This window comes from Hippopotamus amphibius, chromosome 12 (assembly GCF_030028045.1).
Source record: "Hippopotamus amphibius kiboko isolate mHipAmp2 chromosome 12, mHipAmp2.hap2, whole genome shotgun sequence".
NCBI lineage: Eukaryota > Metazoa > Chordata > Mammalia > Artiodactyla > Hippopotamidae > Hippopotamus > Hippopotamus amphibius.
In genome coordinates, this window is record NC_080197.1 from 89,825,591 (window position 1) to 89,833,593 (window position 8,003).

The following is an 8,003-nucleotide window of genomic DNA, read 5'->3' on the forward strand; positions in this document are numbered from 1 at the left end:
AATTCCAGCCAGAAAATCCAAGACAGACCAATTCCATTCACTGGAATGTATTTCCATGGAGAGGTGTCAGGTTTTCTTAGCCATGCCTTTCTTCTGGACTTTTAGGGTGTCAACAACACCTGTGGTTGAGGGCTTGGTGCACAAATGCAACAAAACTAGGAATAAATGAAGCCCAGGAGTTATCTCAGTTGAGCTGCCGTGATCTTTGGGGAATCATGGGAGACAGAGAGTTCATGTTTCTAGAAAAACAAGACCCAGCACTGAGCAGTTAGCAAAGACACTCCCTTCTCTGCTGGCTTAATGGATGATAAAATTAAGTTCAAGGGTAAAGAGAGAATTGTTTTACTTATTAAATTCCTCATTGGAATTTGCATATTAGATGACCTTTTTAAAAAGCCAAGAAATGGTTTCATTTTTCTAGTAACATAAAATGTGGTTAGGGTGGCTGTAAAGCCGTGAGGAGCTACTGCTGATATTAAAAATGAGAGACCCAGAAGCTCTATCTCAGTCCATACCCACATTGTGGGAAGTCACTTAGCTGCTGCCTCAGTTTTCCCACCCGTCAAAAGAAGCCCAGAGCTCAGGCCACCTACCCCATCCCCAAATCAACCGGCCACAACTTTTTAATACCCAATACCATCATTTTTCTTCAGGTCACTTTTTGTTCTTTTGTCTCTTTGTTCTTTTTTTTTTCCTTTTGTTTGAGATTAACATTGCTACTACTGCTTTATTTTTGTTAACATTTGTCTCGTGTTTTTCCATCCCTTTATTTTCAGTCCCAAGACATGACCAACAACATATTTCCTCCCCAGGGCTTTGGTCCAGCTATCAAGGATGAGTCGCCTACTTGCTAAGTCCTGTAAACAGACTGGTCCTGTTACCCAAAAGCTGGGTTCCCCCCTTGGTGAGTGTGAGCCAACAGACACAACCAAGCCAAAGGGCGGGAGAGGGAAGAATTTATTATTACTTGCAGCAAGTAAGGAGAACGCTTGGGATCTTTCCCAAAGCAGTGTCTCCTGGATGGCAAAACTGGGGAATTATTAAGCTAAGGGAACATGCATATTCATGAAGGGGCTTGAGCAGAGGAGAATTCAGCATAGAATTGGGGGCAAAGGTCAATAGAGTCCAAGCTTTAGTTGACTGAAGTCAGGAGGGTCAACATCTTCATTCCATCCTCCACCGGGGTGGGGGCCTTAGTTCCTGCAGAACTCAAAGATCTATTATTATGCATATGCCTTGAAGAGGAACTAGGACTCTGCTTTATCACTGCACTATTGTTTGACTGCCTTTTTTTTTCTGTTCTTGCATTCCTTTGTTCCCTTAAGATCATTAATTACTGACACTTTTTAAGGGCAAACATTACTGCCAGGCTTAGATCCTGGTTCTCTTTCTCCAGGGGCCCTATCTGCTAGGGTCCAACCACCCCACCTCGCTTCTCTCCACTTTCAGTGAAAGCATTCTCACCTCTGTCAATCCCCGCAGCTAGGACCACCAGCAATACCCTGAACAAGTCAAGGTTGTTACTGTCACTTTGAGCAGGTGAAACCGTGCAACTTAGACTGGAATTTCAACCCATGCGCTGGGACGGAGATCACATACTTGGTCTCAGGACTTAATGAAGCTCAAGTCCTTGATGTCTCATTGCTGAAAGAATTCAGAGAGAGACAAAGTGATAGGTAAGAATTGGATTTATTTAGAGAGATACACTCCACAAACAGAATGTGGGCCATCTCAGAAGGTGAGAAAGGCATTAGCGTATGAGGTTGTCAGTTTTTATAGGGGTGGGTAATTTCATAGGCTAATGAGTGGGAGGAGTATGCTAGCTATTTGGGGGAAGGGATGGCGATTTCCAGGAATTGGACCACAGCTCACTTTTTGACCTTTATGGTAGGCCTTGGAACTGTCATGGTACCTGTGGGTGTGTCAGTTAGCTTGCTGATGTGTTACAATGAGCATATACCGAGGCTCAAGGTCTAGTGGAAGTCGATTCGTCCACCATCTAGAACCTAAGTGGCTTTAATCAGTTTATGTCATGTCCTCGGGCTATGTCATTCTTTTAAAGGTTGTGCCCTGCCCCCTTCCCTCCTGTTTCACAGGGAGAGTACATCCATGGGGGTCCTAGGGCCTCAGTGGGACAAGATGGAGAGAGGGAGTTCTGAGGCTTGTGCTTGCTGATGTCGGGAGGGAGTGGTCCAGGGAGCTGGGCTTTGCTCTGGATTGCTTGCTGTCAGGAAGCTGGGGAATTCTCCGATGGATATATCTTAATGAGGTTAGGGAGGGCAGACTAGAGGGAGCCTAAAGGTGTAAATGACAAAGAAGCACTGTCCCTCATTTTAGCTGGGAGCAAGGATGTTTGGTACCTGTCTTGCACAAGTTCGTGTGTTGTCTGCATTCAGACGTAATTACAGAATGATCTTGTTTTTATCTTGATCCATCATGATCACAGAGTAGCCTTGTCTGATGTTGCTATTTAGTGCAATTGCTTGCCTTCAGTAGGAGAAGGGTAAAAGCCTACCTGTTGGTGTGGCCAGCTGAAAGCAACTCAGTCCTGCTCCCGGATGTCAGGGACTGCTTTCTTCCTTTCAGTCTGGAGGGGCTTCTTGCTGTCTTCTGACCAAGTCCATTCCTGCCCATCCTCAGAGCTGGGACTAGGGTGAGGCAAGAGAAGCAGGAAGTGAACAAAAGGGAAGGAGGTGCTCACAGTTGGGAACCAGCCCTTGCCCGACCCTGACTGGCGATGCTTCCTTACCTTTCCCTCCTGAGTCCCCTGCGTTGCCTCACCTCTGTCCTGCTCTGCCAGCCGTCTGCCCTTCCTTCTTCTCTCATCCTAAATCCCACCCAGAGCAGATACAGACACACTGAGATCAGTGATAGGGTTCAGGACACTGACCTCAAAATACGGCCCCTTCTTATATTGAATATTTTAAGCCGAAAGAGTTTGAGAAAATGGCAGAAACAGGAGTGTTCCTCTGAGCTCCTCCCCACCTCACCCTGCTTCCCTGAAACAGGTCATAAAACTCTCATGTGAGACGTGCCTTCTCTGTACCTGGAGAAAAGGAACATCCTTGTCTCCAAAACAAGACAAAAAGGTGCCAAGAAGAATCCTAACAGACAGGTTTTGTAAGTTCCCCCAGTTATTACACTTACCTCATACTCCTTGCCCTATCATATCCTCCACGACTGTCTACTCTTCTGAAACCCAGTGTTAAAATATTCAAGTCTAACTCTTTCTTCAGATCTTCACTTCCTTACGAAGACTTCCGTGTCCCGTTAAGCTTATACTAAATACATTTGCATACTTTTCTCCTATAAATCAGTTTAATTTTCAGACCTAGCCAAGGACCCTAAGAGGGTCCAGGAAAACCTTCCCTCTCCTACACCAGAGACAGCTTGCCCCCCACCCCCCATGACTGTGGGTGCTCCGTGGTCTTTATGGACCTCACCCCATAGTGCAGCCCCTCATGATTTGCTAATTGCTTCACGTGGACCTGTTTGGTTTCCCCCATTGCACTGTAGGTCTTAGCCTGACTGATTCTTTCTTATCGTTCATGTCTCAGCCTAAATGTGACCCCAAGGAAGGAATTCCCAGCCCACCCTAACTAAAATACACCCCCACCCCCAGGCATTCTCTCCCTTTAGCTTGTGACGTTCTCTTCATTCATTGATCACTATCTGAAATGATTTCTACTTATTCATTTACATGTTACTTTCTGTTTTCTCCAGGCACCCCAATGTTAGTTGTTTATAAAAGTGACTATTGGGCTTCCTAGGTGGCGCAGTGGTTAAGAATCCGCCTGCCAATGCAGGGCACACGGGTTCGATCCCTGAACCAGGAAGATCCCACATGCCATGGAGCAACTAACCCTGTGTGCCACAGCTATTAAGCCTGTGCTTTAAAGCCCTGCGCCTAGAGCCCGTGCTCCACAGCAAGAGAAGCCACGGCAATGAGGAGCCCACGCACTGCAACAAAGAGTAGCCCCTGCTCGCTGCAACTGGAGAAAGCCCGTGTGCAGCAAAGAAGACCCAACACAGCCAATAAATAAATAAATAAATAAATAAATAAGAATTTTTAAAAAAAGCGACTATTTTGTCTGTCTTGTTCATCCCTGTATCTCCAGGATCTCAACATGTTATGTTTTCAGCAGTCCATATGCATTCATTGCAAGTTCATGCATGAGATATATTCAGTGCCCTGTGTGTATATGCTAGGGGCAAGGCAGGGCTGTTGGAACAGAAAAACGGGATCCTTGCCTTCATATAGTTTACAATCCAAGTTTAACCCGTACTTGAATGATTTTGGATTAAGCAAATAAGTGTTACAGATTAAAAGCACATGTTCATATACACACTACCATATATAAAATAAACAAGGACCTACTGTATAGCACAGGGAACTATATTCAATATTTTGTAATAACCTATAAGGGGAAAAATATATACAGGTAAAAAATACATGAAAAATGAAAAAATATATATATGAAAAACTATATGTTAAATAAAGCACATGTTCATATATAAATAGTATTAATTGATGCCCTAATTGCCAATCATTTTAAAAGTCTCATGATCTTAATTAGACTAATTCAAGTTGCTACATATAATTAGTAATTAAACTGCACTTTAGAAGAGAGAATTTTTAAATTCAGGATTTTCTTTTCTAATTTCTCCAAATTCATGAAGGTTTAAATTATAAATTGGTGAGAATTCTATGCAGGGTTAAATTCCTGATTCAACTCTCCTTTGAAGAATTTAATCTGATGAGGCTGGAATGGAAATAACGACAATTATGGGGAGAGGTAGGGCTGTCAGATAAAATTTCCATTTGTGTATTTAGTTCTTCCCTTTCCTATTATCGTCTAGGGTGACTTTTTATGGTTGTTTATGGTCAGGGAACTTCCATTTTCATCTGCTGGCCCTGACCTCTATACTGGTTCAATTCAGCTGCTATTTATCTGGCAAATGTGTACAGAGTTCATAGCACCAAACCAGGCAGGAGCCAAGTCATGGACAGAGTGCCTCTGCTCCTGAGATAAGGGGTCATATCACCCCTGTACCTTTTTACACTTTGACCAAATGACTCTTTTGGCCGATGAATCATCTGCTGAGTTGTTTAGCTTTTGTTGGCGTTCAGGATCTGTGAGTGGGGGGTGGTTGCAGATATTTCTGAGATATGAAAAATCTCACATACCTACTTTGGTTTAAATGGTTCTAGATTGCAAAGTACAAAATTTCTCTGTTCATTCATACAAAACAATAAAATGCAACTCCATACACATAGAAACAGGGCCTGGAAGGCTACCCAGAATGTTCTCTGGGGAAGAAGCAAGATTTGAAAAGGAGAGTGAAGGTTTTACTTGTGCAGTTTGAATTTTTCATAGTGAGGATACATTTGTATGTTATTTATATAATTAAAATAATTAAAAAAAATAAGTTTGAGAGAGAAAAATACATGATAAAAGGTCATATTCTCAGATGCTATATCAAGGTTGGTAGTAAGAGAAAATCTCAGGTGTCAACGAGATTGTACACACTTTCATGAAGCTCATAACCAGTAGAAAGGAAAGAAGTGATCCTGGCGTCTTTAGTGATTCCTTTGTAAGAAGCCATCTGTTCCCAGCAAATGTTTTATTGATGGCTCGTGGCCTGCAGCTCATTCCCCAAGCACTCTCCATTCCCTACCGAGAGTCTTTCCATCTCTTCCTGATGCTGCCTTCCCCCTACTCTCTGAAGCTACCGTCTTGTGCCACTGCCAGTTTGTGATCTTTCCCTACTGCCCCTGACCTATACGGATGGGAGATGAATTTTCATTCTTGCCAGTCATCCTGCCAGCCAAGCCCCTAGCCCCTCTTAAGGGAACTAGGTGTACCCAGAGCTCTCCTGGGGTGACTGGACCAGGCTGAATCCCTAACTCAAGGGCAGTCAAAACATGTAGGCTGGTTCACTGTCCATGATACTCTGGCATGAAAAGCCTTTCCAAACAAGGATCAGTGGGCTTCAGCCGTCTAACTTTCTGGAGTTAGAATTAAGAAACACTGGCAGAAGGGGGCAATTTGCAGCGAGAGTTGTTCAGATTGTGTACAAGAAAGAGGACTTGAAGTTGAGCAGAGGCCAGGAGGAGCCATGAGCAGGCTGAACTTGAGAGGAAGCAGAATCAATGGGCACATGGATGCTTTAAGAAAATATTGTGAGTAAAAGGTGGGAAAGGCGGTTGAGAGTGGAAGAGAATCAGAGATGCCTAGAGGAGCAAACCTGCAGAGAGTAAGCGGGGCACATTGCAGAAGACCCAGAAACTCCACCACCTGAGCTCCCAGAAGCCTCTTGGCGTCTTGACAAGTTTCTCATTGCAGTCCCCTTGAACCTGGCTCTGACACCATTCTAACCTTCCTGAAACCTGGGTGTTCTGCTTTTCTGGGGTTCTCTGAGAGTTGACCATGAGGCCAGGATCACTGTTTCCTCATTTCTATAGCGCTAGATACAACACATTCTTCATTCCTCGAGGTGACCTGAGTTCTTATTCTTAAAATATAGAGAGCTTAACTCAAACGGTCCCCTTGCCATGCAGGTGTCTCCTCAGCACAGAAGGTGGAATGGACGCAGCTGAGCATCGTGGAAAAGGAAGGGTCTTCCAAGCACACTGGTCTGGGCTGCAGGCCAGGATCTGCCATGTGCGTGCTGTGAGGCCTTGGGTAAGTTACTTACCTACTTCTGAGATGTGTCCTTCCTACCTTGAAATGCTTATGGCTTAGGATTGCCGTGAGGCCCAAGAATGGTTTATGTCAGCAGCTGGCATGGTGCCCGACACAGCACTCAATACAAGTTCATGCCCTTCCTCTCTCTGGATGCTTCCTTTCTTGTGCAATAAAGCCCAACACCCCCCACCCCCACCCCGCATTGCGCTTCAGGGGCAACAGCTATGGTTAAAATTGTCTGCTTCCTGTCTCCTAGGGTTCTGCTGTTTAACTGTTTTGTGCTCACACACTTAGAGTGAAAGTCAATCTGGTGCAAGCTATGAACCAGAGTTTGGGCCCATTTCATTGGAGAGCTACCGAGAGTTCATTAGCAGAGTATGGTCAGAAGCCCACTATAATTAATGCAATCACTTGCACAGGGCGTTGGGGGTGAGGAGTTACCTTTTTTTATACCTACCCTCAGTCAGGCTGCTATCAACAGATAACTTCTGCGCAAGGTACTGCCAAGATCAGAGGACCACAGCATTGTATGTGATTACTTGTGGTACAGAGCGATTGAATCACAGTAAGTTTATTTCAAGTTTCACTTATTTAGGATTTGCAAATGTATGTTGGCTTTTTGAACAGTGTAATTAAACATTGTAAAGGTGGTGCTTAACTCTCTTAATGAGATATTAACTAGGATTAACTAAGATTTAATCTAAAATTGTCTCCTGCATGGGGCCACATAGTCCTGTTCCTAGACAGGACTCATTAAGGATTTATGGACAAGTGACGCAATAGCTGCTCTGACTGCTGCAGGAATCGGCAAACATCTGTAAATCTTGCTGAGCTAAACAGGAGTATTACTATGTAGAAAAATATATGGTGGTATTGTGATTATGGTGGGACCAAATTACCCTAAAATCATCATATTTAAGAGACATGCAAACATATATTCTTCCTGAGGAAATAATCTGCCTATTTTCCCTGCTTGGACCTCTTTTTCCTACAAGCCTTCAGACCCTAATTTTTTTAAGGGACCTGTATAAATCTCTCTGGAGCTGTTCACTCTAAATTCTTTATTTTCTAATAATCTCAGATAAGTGGCTTTCTGTGCCCTGCTGACCTCTTTCTCTCAAAACAAAACAAGCAAAAGAAAACATAGACCAGAAAACTGAGCCTCCTCAATAATCTAACTAGGCAACATGAAATGTGAACATTCCACAAGCATCATCAATTATTTCTTAGGCATAAAAGTCAAGTGCAAGTGTAATTATTCCACCAACTTAAAGATCTGCCTTATAAAATACAAACCACAGCATCAATCACTCT

General features: G+C 43.6%; 1 long non-coding RNA gene across 1 annotated transcript; it reads right to left on the bottom strand.

The window, feature by feature from the left end:
- Positions 1–945: 945 nt before the first annotated feature.
- On the bottom strand, positions 946–3,016 carry LOC130833740 (uncharacterized). The gene is made up of 3 exons (XR_009048539.1): positions 2,516–3,016; positions 1,465–1,644; positions 946–1,200 (listed from the first exon to the last, which is right to left on the bottom strand). It is a non-coding gene; the product is annotated as an uncharacterized LOC130833740 (long non-coding RNA).
- Positions 3,017–8,003: the final 4,987 nt, after the last annotated feature.